The sequence below is a fragment of the Corvus kubaryi genome, unplaced genomic scaffold (assembly GCF_017639235.1).
Source record: "Corvus kubaryi isolate FWS band 111438036 unplaced genomic scaffold, C.kubaryi_AGA036_p1.0 37354, whole genome shotgun sequence".
Taxonomy (NCBI): Eukaryota; Metazoa; Chordata; class Aves; order Passeriformes; family Corvidae; genus Corvus; species Corvus kubaryi.
Genome location: NW_024581116.1, coordinates 14,090,175 through 14,110,294, shown reverse-complemented (window position 1 = coordinate 14,110,294; position 20,120 = coordinate 14,090,175). Strand labels below are relative to the sequence as shown.

Genomic DNA, 20,120 nt, shown 5'->3' with positions numbered 1-20,120 from the left:
TGATGTAATTTCCCCTCCGCTTGCCCCCCTTAGAGGCTCTTTGGATTATACTTTTTGGGCCTAGGAAGGTCTGGGTGACCTTGGAGTGCCGGCCCAGAGAGGCTTTGTTATGTCTACCTAGCACAAGTGAGCAGAAATTAGCAAGCTACAAGAAACCTCAGAGTTACACTCTAAGCAGTACAGAATCAGAAAAATATAAAAGTTAAAACCTAGGCATCAGCCTCACTCTGTAGTGATGGACACACAAAATAAATTACAGTGAGACTTCTGGAAACTGTCATCTGGAAAAGGCCAAGAAGTCTGATTTTCTTCATTGCAGAAGCTTTGGGCAGGAGCTGGAATCCTTGTTATGTGCTGTGGGGTTTTTTTCTGGTGAAATATTAGTTTAATGTTTTTGAAAAGCTTTTGCCTTTTTTGTGGGCATATCATCAAAGTGTATTAGTTTAATACTTGCTATCGTTCACTTACTGGAGAAAAATCATTAAACACATGTCACTTCAAAACTGTGTGACATAATATGAAATTGAAATGACCTTTATTTTGGCACAGTACTGTACTGAGTTAGAGTATTATGAAGTCCCAAGTGTTGCCTGTTTACAAATGCCAGACAGGCTAATACTATGGCTCTAATGTGCTCAGAGATTGAGCAGCCTATGAGCAACTGTACCTAACTGAAAATAGTGAATTAGATGTGGGGGAAGATTCACAGCTTACCAGAAGGAAAAGCCACTACTTCAAGACAATGGTTTTATTTATGTTGGAAGTTTGACCAAATAGAATTGGAAATTTTGACCAAGTACTCACATTTGTTAGATGCTGTTTCGGTGTTTGGCCTCCTATCATGCAATCCATAAACTTGCATCTTGGGTCTAGGATACTTCTTCCCTTCCATATGGCTCTCACACCAAGTCTGTAAGAGTGACAGCTGAATGTGTCACAGTCATGCTTAACTTCAAGCACAAAGGTGTCTAATTCTAAGTCTTAAAAATGCACATGACTGCATCATAAAAAGCCACAGGCTGCAACACAGATCTTCAAAGCACTGCTGGGGAGTGCACAGATGTGTACATCACCCCTCTGCACCCACTGCACCATTCTCAGGACTCAGGGTAGTCAAACAAGAGTCAGATTACCACTCATTTCCTGAGGTTGTTCAACAGCTTTGGACAGCATCTGATGGATGCTGTGGATCACTAATATTCTGTCCCCTGGACCTTTTAACACACATTCAGCCATCCCCCTCTCACATCAGGGGACTTCTCCTGAAGAGGTACAGGTCTCCAAGACAAAGACATGACTGATTCTTATATCTGTTCCAACAAGGAGCTCCATGACTATAGCAGTTGCAGCATTTCGCTGTGTCCAACTGAGGTCCTTCTCCAGAGGCCTTACAACACAAAAGGCATTTTGTAATAGCTCCCTTTGACATCAAATTAGCGATGTTTCAAGGCGTGACCCGTAAAGGGCTGCTGTCCAGAGTGGACATGTGTTTGACAGATACATCTTCTACCTAGCGGGCCTCTTCAAGAGTACAGATGGAATCAAGATGTGTGAACAGATCTCCAAAAGGGGAGCCATGGGATATCAGGATATACAGCAAAGCACTCTGCCTCAATAGATAAAAAGGAAACAATATCAGATACAGTGTGAAATAGCTCACTCCAGCTGGTAGGACAGATTCTGACAGCATTATATAGGTAAGATTACGGCAGAGAAAAATGCTATTCCATATGTGCCAAAGCTAGCAAAATATAGCCTGAATTAAACTATATAACCTTGTGCCAACTCCTTATAAAAGTCACAGAAAGTCACAATCTCCTACTTCCATTTGTCCATATACTGCAAAATGCTAAAAGTTATTGTGGGCTGTAGCTCAATATACGCAAGTACACAATTTGATGGGCTGGAGACTAGGGTATCTAGAAAGCAGTTTATTTTTAGCTGTCTAGCCACAAAATTAATGGAAAAGTTAGAAAAGAACATGAGCTTTCAAGTTTGCCACAATATATTTACTTATCTGACAGAAAACTAATCACCCCCTTGTCCTGCAGGGTCAATTTCTCTGGAGCAGGAACGAAGATGAGAACTCCCTTCCATAGTATATGAAAATGGGAAAGCATTCAGTGGCTGGCCTTTCCAAACATCCAAAGGTCCCATTTGACTGTAATTTAAAGTATGGCAGTCCAAGCCTCAGCTCCGTAATTCATTTTCACATGAATTAACAGACAAAAAAATCATGCTAGTATATCAAAAACACCTATAGCAGCCAAATTAAAAGAAACACCTGCTGTCAGGAATTCCATAAGCTACTCCTTGTTGCCAGGGTCTTTTTTCTGAAAAGAGGACACAACAGAGATTAACTATGTGCATTTTGCAAGATGAACCAGAGTCCAGGGCAAGGCCCTAAAAAGATATAGGCTGTGCATTATTCACTATGTGTCAGGATCAGCCATTTCTGAAAAGAAACCAGACATTTTAGGCTAGGACTAGAAGCCAAGGTCAAAATACTAGAGTGAAAAATGCCTGTGGATGACAACAGCACACTTCACTGATGGTAGAACTTACATCAGACTCCCAATGAGCCATTTCTTCAATGATCTTCAAGTTCTGCCTCTGCTAACAGGAATGGCAACCGTCTCAGGAAATGGAACCAGTTTCTACCTTCTCACAAAAAGGATAGTGGAGCATGCCATACTGTACATAGTTCAGATATAAGGTTATAACCAAGATTTGGCCCAAGTTCTTGTATATCTATCTTTTCAGCTGCATTTGATTTTAAAAATCGCTGACTAACACTCATAATTTTGATATTATTTTTCCAGGAAATTACTTTAGAGACCAGGAAACTGTCATAATGACCACAGACCTACACACAAGTGCCATCCTGATAAACTCACCATCCCTGTGAGACACACACAATATGAGATCCAAACCCTGATATGAAATGCCAACCCAAAAAAGGTGGGAATTCAGCTCACTCTCCACGTTCAAGCAGATCTCCTTCCTTGGACTGCAAAGACGGTCAGTTGTCAGACAGACTTTGATCGTTCCCTCAGGGCAGGAGTGAGAAAAATCAAACTTCTACCACTAGAATTTGATGAATCCCAGTGTGGCCACAGCTCTTTCTCTTGGATTATAAACCTAGTTAAAGTTTTGATAAAGGAGTTAGTAGCTGAATGGTGACAGGATCATTCTCATCAGTGCATCTGTATCAGCAGCAGAGCAACGTCTTCCTATTGTTTCTGAAGGAGTAACTACTCATGTTCTCCATGTGGACTATAAATAAACTTGGCCCTGGAAACTATGCTGTTGGAGTAGTCGATTAAGAGAAAGTATAAAAAAAATAATGCATTAAAACACAGACTAAAGCCCAAAGGCAATGATCAGTCTGCTCCATCACCCAGGTTCGTGAACATGAGCCAACACCTACACTTTGAGTTCCCCCCTAGAGTGGTACCTTTTCCTTTTCAGTCCTTCATGACATATTTACAGCTCTGTCTCTCAGCAGCCCCTACTGAGACTCCAGGGATCCACACTGGCCCGTCATTAATGTTATTTTTCTTGTGCTACTACTGTTACAAGCCAATAGAAGATATTCAGGAAGGAATTAAGAGTCTGTGTTAATGTGATTTCTGTCATCCCCATATATCTTGTATTAGGTTGAGCATACTCTTTCTCCCTTTCCCCATTTCAACAGGGCTTCCCAATGTATATGCTAGAGAAGTAAGTTTGCATTAGCTGTAGCTGCACTAGACAACTAAACGAGTCTGGGACGTTTCTTTGGGATTACAGCTACTGTCTGCAAACATTTCCCATTCATACTATTTAACCTTCTTAACCTCCAAAACAAGATGGTCAGGTACCTATTCAGAATAGGTGCTGGGTTGGAGCTCATCCCTGAATGGTGCCTGTAAATTATTTGAGAGAAATCTAGTTGTTCCAGGTCTAAAGCCTGCCAGGGACTCTTCTAACACTCAGTTGTAGACAATGTGGTGCTTGGGGATGCTTCCTCACAGTTTTCTTTAATAGATATTGCTGTAGATAACAGGAAAAGAAACTCAAAATCATACAGAATCCAGTGACCAGTGTTCTGGTTTTACAGTTGTTTTCTTTTGTTTTCATTTAAATTCCTCATCAAAACTGCCCTCTACCCACTAATATCATATTCTACTCATTTAAAAAACTATTCAATGCTCCTATGAACACCTTCATAAGCTGTCAATATATTATCAAACTTAAAGCATTATATTAGACCCTGGAAATACTATGGGTACATAAAACACACCCAGTAATGATACAACCCTTTCAGACCAGAAGGTGTCTATCTTTCAGACCTCCATAGAGAGATATTGAGTCTCTCTTAAGGGGCTACCCGATCTGTATCATTCAGCAGATCCGAAACAAACTGAATCACATTACAGAGCAAGCATTTACAGGTCTCTACTCTAGGACAGAGCTCCCCATCTCTTGTATGAATGTGACAGCTCCCACGCTAAGGTCACTGGTTTCTGGGTTATTCAAGAATTCAGTGTTGATGTAGAGTCGATGTGTTCCCACTCAGTTATGCAGCTAGGACACATCACCCTTCAGTTTCACTGTACATTCTCAAACACATAGGCAGACACAAGGATAGTAGTTTTAAATCCTTACAGAATGGAAAAGATCTTCCCTGCTCAGAGACAAAAATTCCTATCTCTCCCTGGCATCATTACTTGGTAGCAATAACCCCAAGGTGCTGAGACCACATTTAGCTTTATGGAATAAAACATAACAAGCTGTCAAAATGTGCATAAATAAATTAGAGTCATTATTCCAGCTTAAGGTTCTGGGGACAAAAACAATCCTCTTGAAGTTCACTGTGACGTTATCTGCAGCAGGAGCCAAGCATTAAAATTACGTCCTGTATACAGAGAGCTGTAAATGCATTCTGTCTTAGAGCCTGGCACTGCAGCACAGAAATCAACAGGCCTGCCTTGGAATACAAAATACAGCAGTTCAGGGCCAATTCCCTGCCCCTGAGCACAAGTTTTATGGCACAGCCTGTGTCCATATGGCTAAACTCTATCCTTCTGCTCACTCCCCAAAGAGGAGTTCTCATCCATATCTGCCTGCTTGGAATAGTCCCTGGCTCACGCTGCTGCCCTGACCCATCTCGAGGCCCAACTGCAGAGAGCACTGGCTGGCACAGGCAGAACTATGCCCCGGAGTGTGCTAACACCCAAACTCCACAGGTCACCAACACTACTGCTCCTGGCCCTGCTAGTGTACTGACACAGCCACAGTCTGGGACTTCTGCTAGGATATTACCCTAAATGTTTACCCTTTTCTGACTTCCAATAATATAACAAGAAATGCAGAAAGTGAGATTCTAAAAAGACATGAGGAATGAAGACATAAACACAGTTTGTGTATGGGGATATAAAAGAACTGTACCAGGCGAGACCACACATCCATCATGCCTCCATCACTAAGCAATTACACGAACTTAGGAAACAGTGTGATATCAGGGTAAGCACACAGTGATACCTCCTCAGTACAGTCTCCTGCAGCACTTTGTGACTCAGAGACTTCCTAAACAAAAAGTGGTACCCTGGTATTTAAAAGCCTTATGAGGATTCTTCTCAAAGAAAACAAACTCTGGATTTAAAAGCTATATAATTAAAAATCCAGTGAAAACAGGCTTCAGCAATTTGAATTATAAACAAGGAGCAAACCCATTCATCCAGAAAACACATTTTACATCAAAAGAACATCAAAACAAGGATGAACCAAGAGTAGTGTCATTACAAGAAAGCATCAAGCTGAAAGCTACAATCTCTAAGAGCAAAATGGCACTGACATTATCACAGAAGGCTTTTGCTTGGGCTCAGTGCACATAAAACACAACAGAATCAAATTTTGTCGTCTATTCAAGGCAGAACCTGCTGTGGGAGAAATCAAAACAAATGGCTAGTAAATCTGGCAAAATGCAGGATCCCTCCTATTTTGCAACCAACAATTTTTACAGCAAATGTTTTTTCCTGACTTTTTTGGTATACCCCTTTAAGGTTTTGAAAAACCACCATAGCAACTGCATCCTTAGGTTCTGATGGGTATTTTTGAGCTGCTTGCTAAATCCGTATTAGGACCTGAGGCAGCCATGGCAATATGAAGAATTGTTCCATTCCTGAGTGGGAAATTCCATGAGATAAAACATTCTTGCATTTTGTCCAGCAGAAATACTGTATTTCCACTGAAAACGCCATACTAATAAGCTCACTAGTGATGTTTTTCTAGAAATTAGTAAGACAGAAAAACTTCTGACTTCTCTGTCTCCCCTTCTCTCTCTTCAATGTGGGATCAAGTTGGTCAAACCAAAAATCTAAATGCACTTTTCCCCCTAATAATAAAGAAATTGATATTTCCTTACTTTTGCCTTGATGTATCAAAAACATACCAAGGCAAAAATCATCCTGCTTTCCAAAACTTTTGGTTGACCATGTAAAGGAAAGACTCCCTAGAAATTCACCTAGCACAGAAAGGTTCTTGCTTGCTCTGTGCTTACTCACAGCTCGGTCACAACAAGGCAGATGCAAGCTTGAACATCCATGATATGACTCCTCTGAGATTTCTCCTCACCTCCATGTACATTGTAAACATGAGGTTTACAACATTTTTATTTGGGAAATCATGGAAAGTTACAGAAATTAATTTGGAGCAGGTGACAGAACAATTCTGACTAGGACAGAAGTCAGGAAGAATACAAAGTCTTCTGCCAAGCTTGCGAAGGAGGGAAAAGGTACTACAACACCGAATTTGTGCCTCTATAGGTCACTATCTGATGTATGTTAGAGGAATGCTGGTTATGCCGTGTGATTCTCTTCTGCCAAAAATTTCCTCATCTGCAAAATGGTTGATGCCTTAGGTTTTAACTTTTATATTTTTTAAATTCTGTACTGCTTAGTGTGTAACTCTGAAGTTTCGTGTAGCCTGTTAATTTCTGCTCTCTCATGCTAGGTAGACATAACAAAGCCTCTCTGGGCCTGCTCTTCAAGGACACCCAGACCGTCCTAGGCCCAAAAAGTATAATCCAAAGAGCCTCTAAGGGGGGCAAGCAGAGGGGAAACTACATCATTAAAGTGAAGCTTTAATTGGAGAATTAACCCTGATATGCAAATGAACCAAACCTATAAAAGTGTGAAGAACTCGTGACCTGTTGTCCATCTTGGGGTCCATCTTGGCAAAAGCCTCTGGCTCCCCAGGGGGTACCTTAGAAGGCCCTTCAAATAAATACCTACTTTTATTCCTTTACTCCTGTCCAGTCTCTGTTTCTAGGAGGCCTCTTAAGGCATCATGGTGACAGCAGTATTGTCAACCTCACAGGGATCCTGTAAGGGCAATGACATGCTTCCAGTGATCTTACACTGGGCAAGTATTAGATGGAGGACAGAAGAGCCACCACCCTACGGCCTCCACAAATGCCAGAGAAGCATATGCAGAGCAGATCTATTCATGTGTGATCATTTTAGCTAAACCAGCATTGGCCTGGATTCCTCAGATCATTCATGGCCTTCAGAACACAACTACTACACCAATGCAAGATAAAAATGCAGTGCTTACAATTATATGTGTAAGATCAAATTAATAGAGAAACAGAATAAATGGATCTAATACTATCAGATCAGAATATATTTGAGTTGCAAAGGATGTAAGAAAAAAAAAAAAGGGGGAGAAAACCCCAAAACTGTGCAAAATGATCCTTCAGGCTAACCAGCAACTCTAGTAAGCCAGACATACAGCAAGGGCTTAGGGACCAGCTTGGTAGGGAAGGGAAGCATTCTCATGATGTGTACGCTGTAATGACAGCGGCAGGTGACACAAACCCCTCAAAAATATTGCATTGTAAATGCAGCAACATCCTCTCAGAAGGAACAGCTTCATATGAAAGTGTCCCAGAGTCTCTCACACCCCATCAGTGGTCTCTGTGTCTCAGAATATATATGGAAAAAACAGAGGCATCACTGCAATATATCCCTGGAAACAGGTCAATACACAGGAGAGGCAGCTTTACACAGAGACACTGTGAGGTTCCCCATTTCTTTTCCTCTCAGTCTATGTTGCAGCAGGACAAAGGGCAGACATAACAAATATGGGAATCACCAAAAAATCCTAGGAAGTATTTTCCTGAAAATACTGTGTGTACAAGACTATATCCTACTCCTTTCCCCTCTGGTGGTTACAGTCATGCCTTACATGGGCATGCCTTATTACTAAAGACAGGCAATTAAATACGGGAATGGATGTCACATAAATGGTCTGCGTTCTTGTGAAACCATTTCACCATTCTTCCATAAACCAGAAAATATTTAGCAAGAGGTGTCCAAACTGGGCACAGGTGCAAGAATGCAATTGAAAGGTGAATATCGTGTGCTGGAAGCAGATCTAGACAGAAGGATTCAGCATGAAAAATATTTCCTTAGTTCTCAAGACATAGAATTTTCTTCTTCTGGCCTGAAAATACTTGTTACTTTAATTTTGAAACTTTGAGTTTTCTATTCATACTTCCAACAACAAACTGTCAGCTGCTGTTCCAAAATTTACAGTGTTTCACAAAAAAAACTACTGACCGCAGCAAAATACTCTTCTGCTGGCTCACATAGACAAAAGCACTTGAGCCATTGGAAAACACAGCAAAGAATAAAACATTCAGCCATTAAAACTCACTTATCCATTTAGTTTATCTCTAACAGCCTTTCAGAGCTTCAGTTCAGTGACTGAAAACCCCCCAAATCTGGAAAATGGTCAGTCTGCACAGAAAGCACTTTCCAACAGCTTTGATGTCTCCTGGTGAGACTCTACATTGCTCCAGAAGCCCCAGGGATATACACTGTAGCAATATAAGGGCTGAAATTTGTCCTTATAATTTCGTACCACTAAAATCCTGAGTAATCCTCATTTTGAAGACTTAAATGAGACTTAAGAAGTACATAGCCTCATACCAAGTCGTCTTTGTGTTGGCACAAATTTCACCCAGGCAAGACAATATTTGCTCAGGTGCAGTACCTTGGGTGAGAGTTAATCCCTTTCATTTCTGACACAATACTTATTATGTACAATAACTAATAAAAGCCACTCTTGAGATCGACAACCTACACACTTTCAATTTCCTCTCATGTACTGTAGCCTTTCATAAGCTCCTTTGATCCTGTATAGGTGTCAATCTTTGCATGCATATAGGTCACAAGAAAGTTCATCTCATGTTAATAGCCCAGTCACCTTCAGATACATAGATTTTAAGCCATTTCCATTTCCAAATTTCAATTTATCATCTTGTTTTAGTTATTGCATTATTCTCAAAGATGCAAAGCAACAGAGACTGTGATTTTGCTTGATGTATCAAAGAGGAAAAAGTCATGTCAAATATCAAAGCTTCCTTCTTTCCCAGCCATTTGGAGACACATGTGCACACTGTGCTCTTCCCTCTCAAGGGAAAGGTGGGCCACCTGAGGCAGGGTTTATGGGGCTACTGACCCAGGAGCAGCATTCCTGAGACAGTGATTGGTCTTAAATCACACCAAATACACAATTGAATCATGTGGGCTCAGGATGCCTCACGAAATCCGAGCTGAGGACTCTGATTTTGAGGAAAGGCAGAGGGCTACCTGATGCAGGCACTCCTAGAAGACCACTGATGAACATGGAGCATGACTGTACCCTCATCTTCCCCCAGTCCCAGAGGCTGAGGATAGCCCTGCACAAGTGTACAGGCTGGATCCTTCTGCAACCTGAAACCCCTGCCCGAAGTAAAACATCCTCCATAGTTTTTTTGGGTTTTTTCCACAAGCCACCAGCACTGAAAGTTCTGCCTTCTTTGGTGTTTCAAACAGGACCAGAAGCTACCAGTGACAGAGTACAAGACAAGAGGGACTGGACTTAATCTTTTCTGAGAAGGTAAACCTTACAGAAATGTTTGTTTTCACTCTGCTGTTCAACATTCCAGCTAGTGGGAAGCTTCAGGAACTTGTTCCAATGGCTTGTTTCTCCTGCTCCCTCCCATGGCAAATTGAAATCAATATTTTTAGATTCTTGTCATTCCCTTGAAGACTCTCTCTCCCTCCCTTTCTGAGGTCACACAAACTTTGCTTTGGACTCCAAACTATTAATTTTTCACATTACTCATTTTAGGTGTCTGAAAAGCTTCTTACTCATCAGCCCGTAGAAGGAAGTGATCTTTTTTTTTTTCCTTTTTAAGACAAATAAGAGATACAGATCTCAGCAACAGAAATTAAGTCTCTTCCAAGCCATTGCAACAAGGTGTCTCCAAGCCTGACTTGAAGTCTCCCATCCTTGACACACGCTGGCTTTGCTTCATGATCAGAACCCTTTGCTTCCTTGGGCACAGCAAAAAAAAAATCTGTGTCAGTTGAGAAAATCAGGAGTGCTTTTCTAACCAGGCAAAGTAACTGTAGGGAATGGTACTGAAGTTGAATTCATTTCCCACAGGTCACCAAACACTGTGTCAAACGTTACTGACTTTTGGTAGCCATGAGCTTAAGTTAGGCTTACACTCTAACTAGAGCTTAGCAGCTGCGTAGCCCAGTGTCAGCTTCAGGAGCTCAGCAAGGACTCCTGTCAGCTCTGCCTGGAAAAAGAGATGAGCATGTAATAGGAAGTGGCCTGTGAAGCAAGAAGCAGCCTTCCTCATTTACCAAAAGTTCCCTTTTCTGCTCAGCTCCTCTTCCAGACTCACTTGGATTAGCAGAGGAATATACCAGTGCAGTCCTACCTGTCAGCAGGGAAGAATGTTTGTGCATCTGATTCCTCTATCTCTCTACCAGAGCTTTGCTCTTGGATCTCCTGTGGCTCCTGATAACCTCCTACGTTACTGCAGCTATTTGTTTAACATAAACCCATAAAATTCTTGAGGTTGCCACATCACCCTTTTCTCCTGTCCACACCCAGGATCTCCTCATCTTCTTACATACAGTAAACAATTCCCCACAGGGTCCACATTTGTTGTGATAACTCACCAGCCCATTAAAACTTTAACTCTGACGCACGCAATGCAGCAAGCTTGTGCAGTGGTGTCAGGTAAGACTTTGCTGATGCACTCAGACTTACCAATAAAATAATATTTGTGTTCTCAAAACCATCTACTGAAGTTTCCCAGAATGCCATAGCAAGAGCTACAAAGTATTTTTAAGGGAAAAAAAAAGAGATTGAGAAAATATTTTTCACCATAGAGACTTCAGCAAGTTAAAGATGATGTAGACAAGGCAGAAAGCATTTTGCAAAGGTATAAAGACAGTTTTGTTCTGCTCATTTATACAGTTCCTTTGGTTGAGTACAAATTGGATGCAAGGAGTACCATAATCAAGTATTTCTAGTTTGGTCCTTGAGTGGGCAGAATACAACTGAAATCCAGATGATCCACATTTTTTTCATCAGGTAAGCCAGGATGACATACAGGGGAAAAACAAAGCAGTTTGCAAATGTCCCTATCTAGACTTCAGGTCTGAAAAATCTGCTGAGCTGCTTGTGCTTGTTTGGAAAAAGTCTTAAGCCTAGATCAGCAAGAAGGTCTTTCCTTGCTGCATTGCTTCATGCCTGCCTGGGACAAGGTCCTGTGCAATTATTTCTGTACTCAGGATGTCTGAGGTGTGAATCTTAAGTGCCCTCCTCTGCAGACTCTTGAGAATATACTCTGACAGACTGTACTATGCACAGTCTCTTCATTCAGTTGTCTTTTAAGATGAGGTTCCCTTTTCAATAAACACATAGGTGTAAATTTACAGACAGGCATAGCATACACAGCCAAAAGAGAGAGAATGAAAGTATTAGTCAATCAGTATTAACAACCTTTGTTTTAATACTACAAATATCTGAAAGCATTTCTTTGTACATACCTTTCTGGAAGTCCACAGCCTATTTCCCAATCGAAGACAACATGTCACCCATGCAACAGCAATAAAGTTGTCACACCACCTTCAGCTGTAACTTGCAATCTGTCCAGATCCGATACTTCACTGAAAAAGAAAAGGTGCAGGCCCTAAATCTGGATAAATTGACTGGCAAAGGGCTGTGTACCAAAAGTTCAACTCACTTTTTTCTTGGCAAAAGCATTTAAATCCTCTAATGGGGATTTATGTCATTTTGTCTGGGTGCGTTTCCCACAGAGGCTTCAGAAATTAATCATGCTTCCTCCACAATCATGGAAACATCCCCAAGTTAGCATGAAATTACCTTTCAATTTTTTTTACCTCATTTTTTCCACCTGTCTCTCTTCTCCAAAATACCTGTACTGGCTGAAAATATCACATGCTTTATTTTACACCTATGGAGAATTGTGTCTGTGATCATCAACAATATTCTGCAAATGATTAGAACTGTAACATCTTCAACATTTCTTAAATTGTTTTACAGACTTGACTGTTGTTTGATCAGACTCACAGACACGTGTAAATTCAAAATCTTTAGAGATATTTCCTTATTTTGCAATTTCAAAGAGCTCCAGACTTGTAATTAATTTTAGAGGCAAATGACCAGCAATAAACTACTCCCTTATTTAATATTTTTTGCTATATTTCATGTTTCATTAGATGATGCAAAACACCTTGACAAACAGGAACTGAAAAATAAAATATTGAAGCAGGAACCTCTTTTTGTAAAGATGTCCGTTTAATGTATGCAAAATGAAAGATCTTTTATAAAACCTATTAATAAAAATATTCCCAAGCTAAAACAAAGTTAACTGCAGCTAACTCTGGTCTACTTTAAACAATGCTGGTTTCATAACTAATTATCTCACAATTACTAATATTTTTCCTTGATGAACTCTGTGCTGCCTCATCCTAATGAAAGTGCTGCAAGATAATACAGCAGTTACATGACAATGCAAATAGGACCCACTCAATTTGCACAAAAAAAGGTTGCAAGGAGCAATTAGCACTTCATTAATATGATATAAAATGCTAATTTGCTATATATCCCAAGTGACTCAAAACTCCTTTCCATCCATATGTGCAAATAATAGTTAATATGATGCAGTGTGTGTGAACCAGGTTCATGGTGCATTAGCTGGAATCCCTGTGTCAGTTTTCAGTACAATAGCTATTAGTTAATATGAACAGTAGTTCACACAACCTATGACAGCAGTGTTAAATGATAAAAGGATCTGTTGGCAGCAATATCTCATATTTCCACCCCTGTAAAGTTCTCCCTTCCTTGCTATCCAGGATGAAGTATTGGAAACTGACTTCTAATCTAATTTATAAAGCAGATTGAAATGAAGTGCTGGTAGCGCTCAGCTTGGCTGCTCAGCATTTTGAGAAGCAAGATCGTTCCTGGTGAATTGCACAGCTCAGGCATTCAAGCACTCACTGGCAGCTTCTAATGATCAAAGTATCTGACTTAAATAATTGATTTATTTATACCAGTAAAGAAGCTCCAGGGGGTTGCGAATATTATGAGATATAATCACACCACTAGGGAATTAGAGACATTCAGATGTGCCTTGTGCTTGCTAATGCCCTACGGGTGTGATTAGGATATCACACATCAAAGGAATTTGCTCTAAACTTTTTCATATAATAAATTAACAAAAATAATTTATTTAAATAATACCATTGATTTAACGGGACAGATCTGATGCAAGATGCAGTATGCAGGGAACTACAATGAAGTGTGTTGATCTAGGACACTACAGAAACCCTGACCATCTTCAGTTAACACTCAGGCACCAGCAGGATCCTCTAGCTAGAGGGTCCTTTACGAGGTATTAGCATCACCTCAAAGCTTACTGTCTGCAGTAAGCATTCCCAGAGATTTCAGTCAGTCTGCATTGTCTGGGATGGAGTAAAATGGTGCTCTTCAACAAATCCTCTCAAGAAGGAAAATGCTGTTTAACAGTGACACGCAAGGCAGTACAGCATTCTGGCACAGGCAGGCAAAGCAAGGGCTGCAATACCTCATGGAGAACCCAGGCTCTTCTGGCCAGATTGTGTATTGAGATATTTTAACATCTGCCTTAATGACTTATGTGGCTTGACCATTGCAAACTACAAGGATTTTACAGTCTTTAATGTACTCCTTACACCAGCATAAAAAAAAACATTAGGCAAATGTTCTTATTTCAGTTATAAGAAATTGAGTCACCCAAAGAAAAAATAACCTGCTCAAGGGCACACTGACAGTCTGGGCAGACCAGGAGATTAAATCTGTACTGACTTTTTACAATATGCTTCAGAAAATTTCAGAAATACAACAGTTTTTCCGCAAGGATATTACAGCAACAGGCAATTAACATCATGTTATCTTTAACCTCGTGTGCTGTAAGGGAAGTATTTAGATGTTCCACTTTCAGAAGTACAATCCTTGTCTTTATCCCAGGACCCACAGGGAAGCATTTATGGCAGTGACAGGAAAAACAAAGGCATCTTTTTAGAGAAGAGTTGGGAAAAAACCCTGTAGATCCCTTAAGAGCTGTAGAAAGGCATGAAGACAGAAAGCAAAATTTGGGGGTAATTTGCGCCTCAGACAAACTAGTACTCCAGGTGCAAAACACGATTGCTGTCCTTGGATTGCAGAAACAATGAGCAAGTAAGACTCTTTGAACCCATGCCTTAACTTCCCTGGGGTCAGGCCTAGTCTGTTTTATATTGCTTTAGTGCCCTCCTAAGATGTTGCAAAAGAACTCCAGAACTGCAATGCTGTTTAAACAAGCCATGAAAGTTCTAAGTGAAGAAACCAACAGCAATTATAAATTCCTGCAAAAGCAACAGCTCTATCACTAAAATTAGAAAGGGAGAGGCATCAAGAGATTTGTTCATGCCTATGGGAAAAGCCTGAGACTGTGTTTGACTTCTCCACATTAAACCTTCATTCCCATCCTTGCATATGTGTTCTGATCTAGGAACAACAAGCATTGTGTGTGCTGGCTGGGCCCATTATCAACTTATGCCACAGAATGACATAGCCCTGGGCACATCACAAATCAGATGTCCATCAAGTGCTTTTATTGCAAGGATCATATCTGAAATCAACTTCAAATGCACACAAAATTCACTCTCTCTCTCTCTTAGAGAGTTCAAAAGAAACTCTCCTGTTTTGAAATTTCAGGATCTGAACTGAGCCCAGAGTCATGCAGTACACTGACTGTGCTACATGTAGCATGCTGTATTGAAAATAAATGTATACATTTTTTTAATGTTTATACCCTTTTTCCTTTCTTTACCTCATTTTTCCAACATGCACATAATAAATACAGCCTGTCCTACAGATACAGTTTCACTAAAGTGCACAAGAGGACTTTTTTATTTCCCAGCACTGAGGATCCAGCACTGTGCACTGCTTGGGCTGTGGCAGAGTTCAGCAAGGGTGCAGACCCCACATTTAGGTAGGGCTTAATCTGCCCATATGGTCTTGTATCATGGTGCGTACTTGCTTTGTACTGCTTATGTTTCTCATCTGTCTGGGTTCTCCCATGCCAATTTACCCTTGTAGAACTGAGTTGAATACAATTACCATGAGGAATCACGAAAACTCAGAAAGTCTTCCTATATAGGCCCACCTTTAAAAAAGTACAAAAAGTCTGTAAATCCCTAACATATCATCATTACAGACAGAGTCATGTCACCAACTTTGACCTCAATTTCAAATTCTTAGTTTTTTGTGTGACTGCCAGCTACAGCTTCAACAGCTACCTGATCTGAGGGAGTCCAGTGCTGACTGGGAAATCTCAGATGTGATCCCAGTTTAGATTATAACCCTGTTTAATACTTCTGATCCTAGTGATATCCCAAAATGCATCCCACAGCACTGCTGCCTGTTAGTTAAAACTGAAAATACCAACAGTCTACCCTTGAAGCAGACTGTCAAGTTTACAAGCAGCTAGTGGAGATCAAGGATTATTAACAACATCGGCTCTCAGAACTGAGGTTTTTTTTAAACAGTGTCTGTTTTGTTATCTATATCAGCCATGACCTGTGTGTTTTCTCAAGGATAACAACAGCTACACCACCTTGAGCAAACCAACTACTTAGGAGACCAGAGAAGTGAATCACCGAGATAGAGCTCACAGCAGAAAGCAGCCCCTGAGGCTCTCAGCAGTGAAAATACCTGATCGTGACTGGAGACAAAACTTAAATGCCAAGGAACAAAATAGTATTAAAAGCTGAAGCTTATCGATATATTAGAATTTTCCATGTTTGTTTATAACTGAAAATATTATTTATATCTATACAGGATTAAAAATCCTCTGTCTTTGTGTACAAAAGTGCTCTTTGCTTTAGCTCCAGTGATGGGTGTGCCGCATTTCTCAATACCAAACCTCAGTAGAACTATACCCAACATGGAGGGGCCCAGCGTCTACAATTAACATAATGAGAGCAGGCCGACCAGCAAACCACGACTGAAGTCAGAGGCAGGAAGGTAACTGCATGCCAGTACAGCTGTATGAACCACAGGATAAAAGGAATTCAACAGGAGCCTTCATGAGCAGGACCTGACCGTGAAGGCTTAGCTCTAGTGAATCAAGAATGGTGTTAACTAACACACGGCTCTTTGCACAAGCTGAGTCTCCAACTTGTCTCCATCCTCATCCTCCATTGCAGGAATTCAGTCTGAAGGTAACAGAGACCTGAATCATTCTGCCAAATCACGTCCAAATGGAAGACACAAAGTAAAAAAATAGTCAGGAACGAAACACATTGGGGCATAAGAAACCAAGAATAGACTCAGCAACGGCAGCGGGCTTTGTAACTTAAAAGCAGGGGGTAGTTCTCTAAGGAACAGCTGCAGAAAGCCACTCTTCCTTAGCCTCTCTCACTGCATGAATTCAGTTAGAAGACTGTCCTTCATCCCAGTGGTTGTGTCCCAGGCATTGTGAAATATTAGTGCTGTCAGCATTTGCAGCTGTAGGAAGTCAGATATAAGCCCTAGTGCCACAGTATGCTGCTGGCAATGGAGCCTGGCAGCCCTACCACCAGCTAGGGCCTTCAGCACACAAAAAAAAACCCAATTAAATAAACCACAGACTTGGTGATCAACAAAAGACCTGCCTTCTCATTCTGTCTGGAAAGGAAATTCCCTCCTTTTGAGCTGGCTGTTAAAGTGCTACTCTTCTCTGAAAAACACCTGATGTGACATGACATCCACCCAAACCAGCAAAGCTCCTCAGCAAAAGTTTCCATTCTGGGACTTAAAGCAGATGACTGAATCCACACTAGCTCCCCTGCAATAGAGAGAAGATCAGCAGCTCTGAGGATGAGCAATATGACAGATGTAAGGGCAAACATGAGGCATCACTGCTCAAAATTCTCTCTCTGGGTACTGACTTCCTGCTCTGGACAGCCCCTATTCACTGAAGGAGTAACCCTACCTTGCATGGCTGCCTTCTCTGTATTCCTCCTCCCCATTTTGGGGCCAGTGGGGCCTTCATTCTGAGTAGAGGTTTGCAAACTGAATAAACAAAATATTATTCATTGCGAGGCCAAATTCAGTCCTTGGTGTATGTTTGTAATGACACAGCCAAAACTATCCAGGGAGGAACCCAATGACATGTTTTCATATGAGGGAGAAAGAGCATTACTTTTCTTTTCAGGCCTTTATGTTGCTCCTGATAAAATCAGTAGGAAATTTGTCTTTGGTTTCAAAGAGAGCAGAAAGCTGCACTATAAATTTAAAACTGAGTTTTCAAGGTGTTGGGGGTTTTTTTAACTCCTGCCTTTTTCAATAAACTTGCAAAATGGGACAAGCTTCTTTGCCACCAATAAAAAACAAAAACAAACATAGAACTCATTACTCCTTAGCAGGCATTGTATCACAGAAGCACAGTTTCTTAAAGGGCATCACCCTTTCAATGGAGAACTGCAATGCTTTCTAGTAAAACGCCTAAATCTAACTCCTCATTACTTCAAGCTCCCCACCCCATGGCCAGCCTGACAGCCTTGGAGCCTGTGAAAGGACAAATGTAATGAGTATATATTAATGTTATATACTTTCCACAGTTCTTGTTCTGGTGTGACCAGATTTATGTATGGAGTAGCTTGAAAGTAATTCATCACGATTATACACAGCATTGACTTCAACATTTCTGCAGGTAGCACGGTCTCCAAACTCTCTTAGCCACGTCTGTATAAAGGAACTGAGAAGTGGCAGCACAATGTTCATTTGTTTGGTGGCAAGATTCAATTAAAACAACACAACAGGGTCTAAAAAAATACTAATATGTGAAAAAATGTGAAAGCGAGTTAAGAAAAACCTTCAAATATTCCCTTGTTCATGACAAGTTGTGTGGGCTGACAGCTTGTCCCAAGGGAGTGAGAGGTCTTAGAAAAAGCCCTGCTACCAAAGGACTGGCTGTTAAGGCAAATCCCCACCAGTCGGAGCCCTGAGGAGAGTGAAGCCCAGCTATTGATGGCCAAACACAGAGAAGACATTGTGAAGGAAATATGGGGGATGAGAATGGCAGTGGAGGAAACAAAATAGGGACTGCCTCCACACGGGAATAACAAACCTGTGAAAATAAGAAAGTGCTTTTTCACTAGACAGATTTTTAAGGAAGAAAGACATGTCCCATGGCTTTCGAAATACTGCCTGGGCCATCAGTGAACTGCATGCTACCACAGCTTGAGGCACGGGGGGAGACAAGGCAGGTTATTAAAAGTAAGCCAGAAATACAAGGAGAGTTCTTTTCAAGTAAGAATCAACTCAATTGCTGCTATCTTCAGAGGGGGCAAAATAAATAATAAGGTGACCTCAAGTATTGCTGACTTCTTATTTTCTTCCCAAGTTCTGCAACAGCCAGTGTTGTTCCCAGAGCACCGGCGTCCTCAGGCCTTGTCACCAGAGCTCTCATTTCTCAGAGGACTGCAGTTCAATGAAATCATGTTTTAAAGCTTTGTTTTTCCACACACAGGATATAGCCATGAATGTAATGCAAACTGTCAGAAATAGTCATTTTAGACATCTCAGTTGGGAGTGGGTGAGAGAGAGGCAGAAGAGGCATGTAAGGAAGTTAGAGTCTCTGAAACTGAGAGTAACTTCACAAAATGAGGGTTGTCGAAGGGAAGCAGAGCTCTCTTGTTGGTTTACGCTGCCCAGACCCATAACTGGATTATAATTGAAAATAATAGTAATAGGCAGAGAGTGATTTAAAAGAACTTACAGGTAATTTTACATATTTGTAGTTCTCATATGTCGCTACACCTCTCTTTGCAGTTGCTCCTACAGCTGTCTCATGGCATACTGTACAGGAGTCCTGAAAGCCAAAATGCTATGCCCCAGGACACAGTCAGAGCAGCTAAAGCACCACAAAATCCCTCCTCCCAAGCCCCAGGTCTCACCAAAAGTCCCTAAGATATCTATACAGGCAATGCTGGTAAGTGATATGACTATAATGACTAAAGACAAAAGAAAACATTGAAGAACAATTCAACACTAAAAAAAGACACATACTTTCCTTATTAAGTACTCTAATGTTGTATCTCTAAGTGCCTTGTTCAGCTCCTAAATTCTAATACATGCGCAGTGAGAGAACAAATCACAAGAGGCCTGCACATGAAAGAATAGGTCCCATCTGTGAGATTGGATTTACTTCTCCAAAACTTTACTCCCCATGAACCTTCTTACATGAAATAAATGCACTAAGGGAGAGGAATCTCTTTGCAACGTCCATTCTTCACAATGAACTGCCTAACACAGAGGTTTTTCCCACAAAGTAAGCAGAGTATTCAGCTGTGGAAGTATAATTAAAAGACATCTGTGCAGTTCTTGGAGTCCTCAAAGAGAAGACGTGGCCAGCAAGACCCAGGACAGCCCATTAGCATCCTGGTTCTCTCATGACACGAACTTTCTTGCATAGTCCATTGGAGTTGCCACTAAGAGCAGTATTTCATTTGTTTAAATTTGCATTAAGAACAGAAATACTTTGTTTCTTAGTAGGCAAAATCCTCCCAGCAATTACTTTACTAGATGATCATCTCTGCTTTCATTTTAAAAAATAAAAGGAGCTGTCTCTGGTGTGTGTCAAGAGCTTCAGGGACTACATGGAGCTGGCAACACTCAATCTACCAAAGAGGTTTAAGGCAGCTCACAGGCCTTAGACAATGCCAGCAGGGCACTCACAGGGAAGTGACAACAGA

The 20,120-nt window shown here is 41.0% G+C and overlaps 1 long non-coding RNA gene across 1 annotated transcript in view; it reads right to left on the bottom strand.

Annotated features, from left to right (window-relative positions):
- LOC121666998 overlaps positions 1-20,120 on the bottom strand; it is a 180,226-nt gene that overhangs the window by 135,956 nt on the left and 24,150 nt on the right. The window contains exon 5 of the long non-coding RNA XR_006016872.1: positions 11,886-12,005. This is a non-coding gene — a long non-coding RNA (uncharacterized LOC121666998). The remainder of the gene's footprint in view (positions 1-11,885; positions 12,006-20,120) is intronic.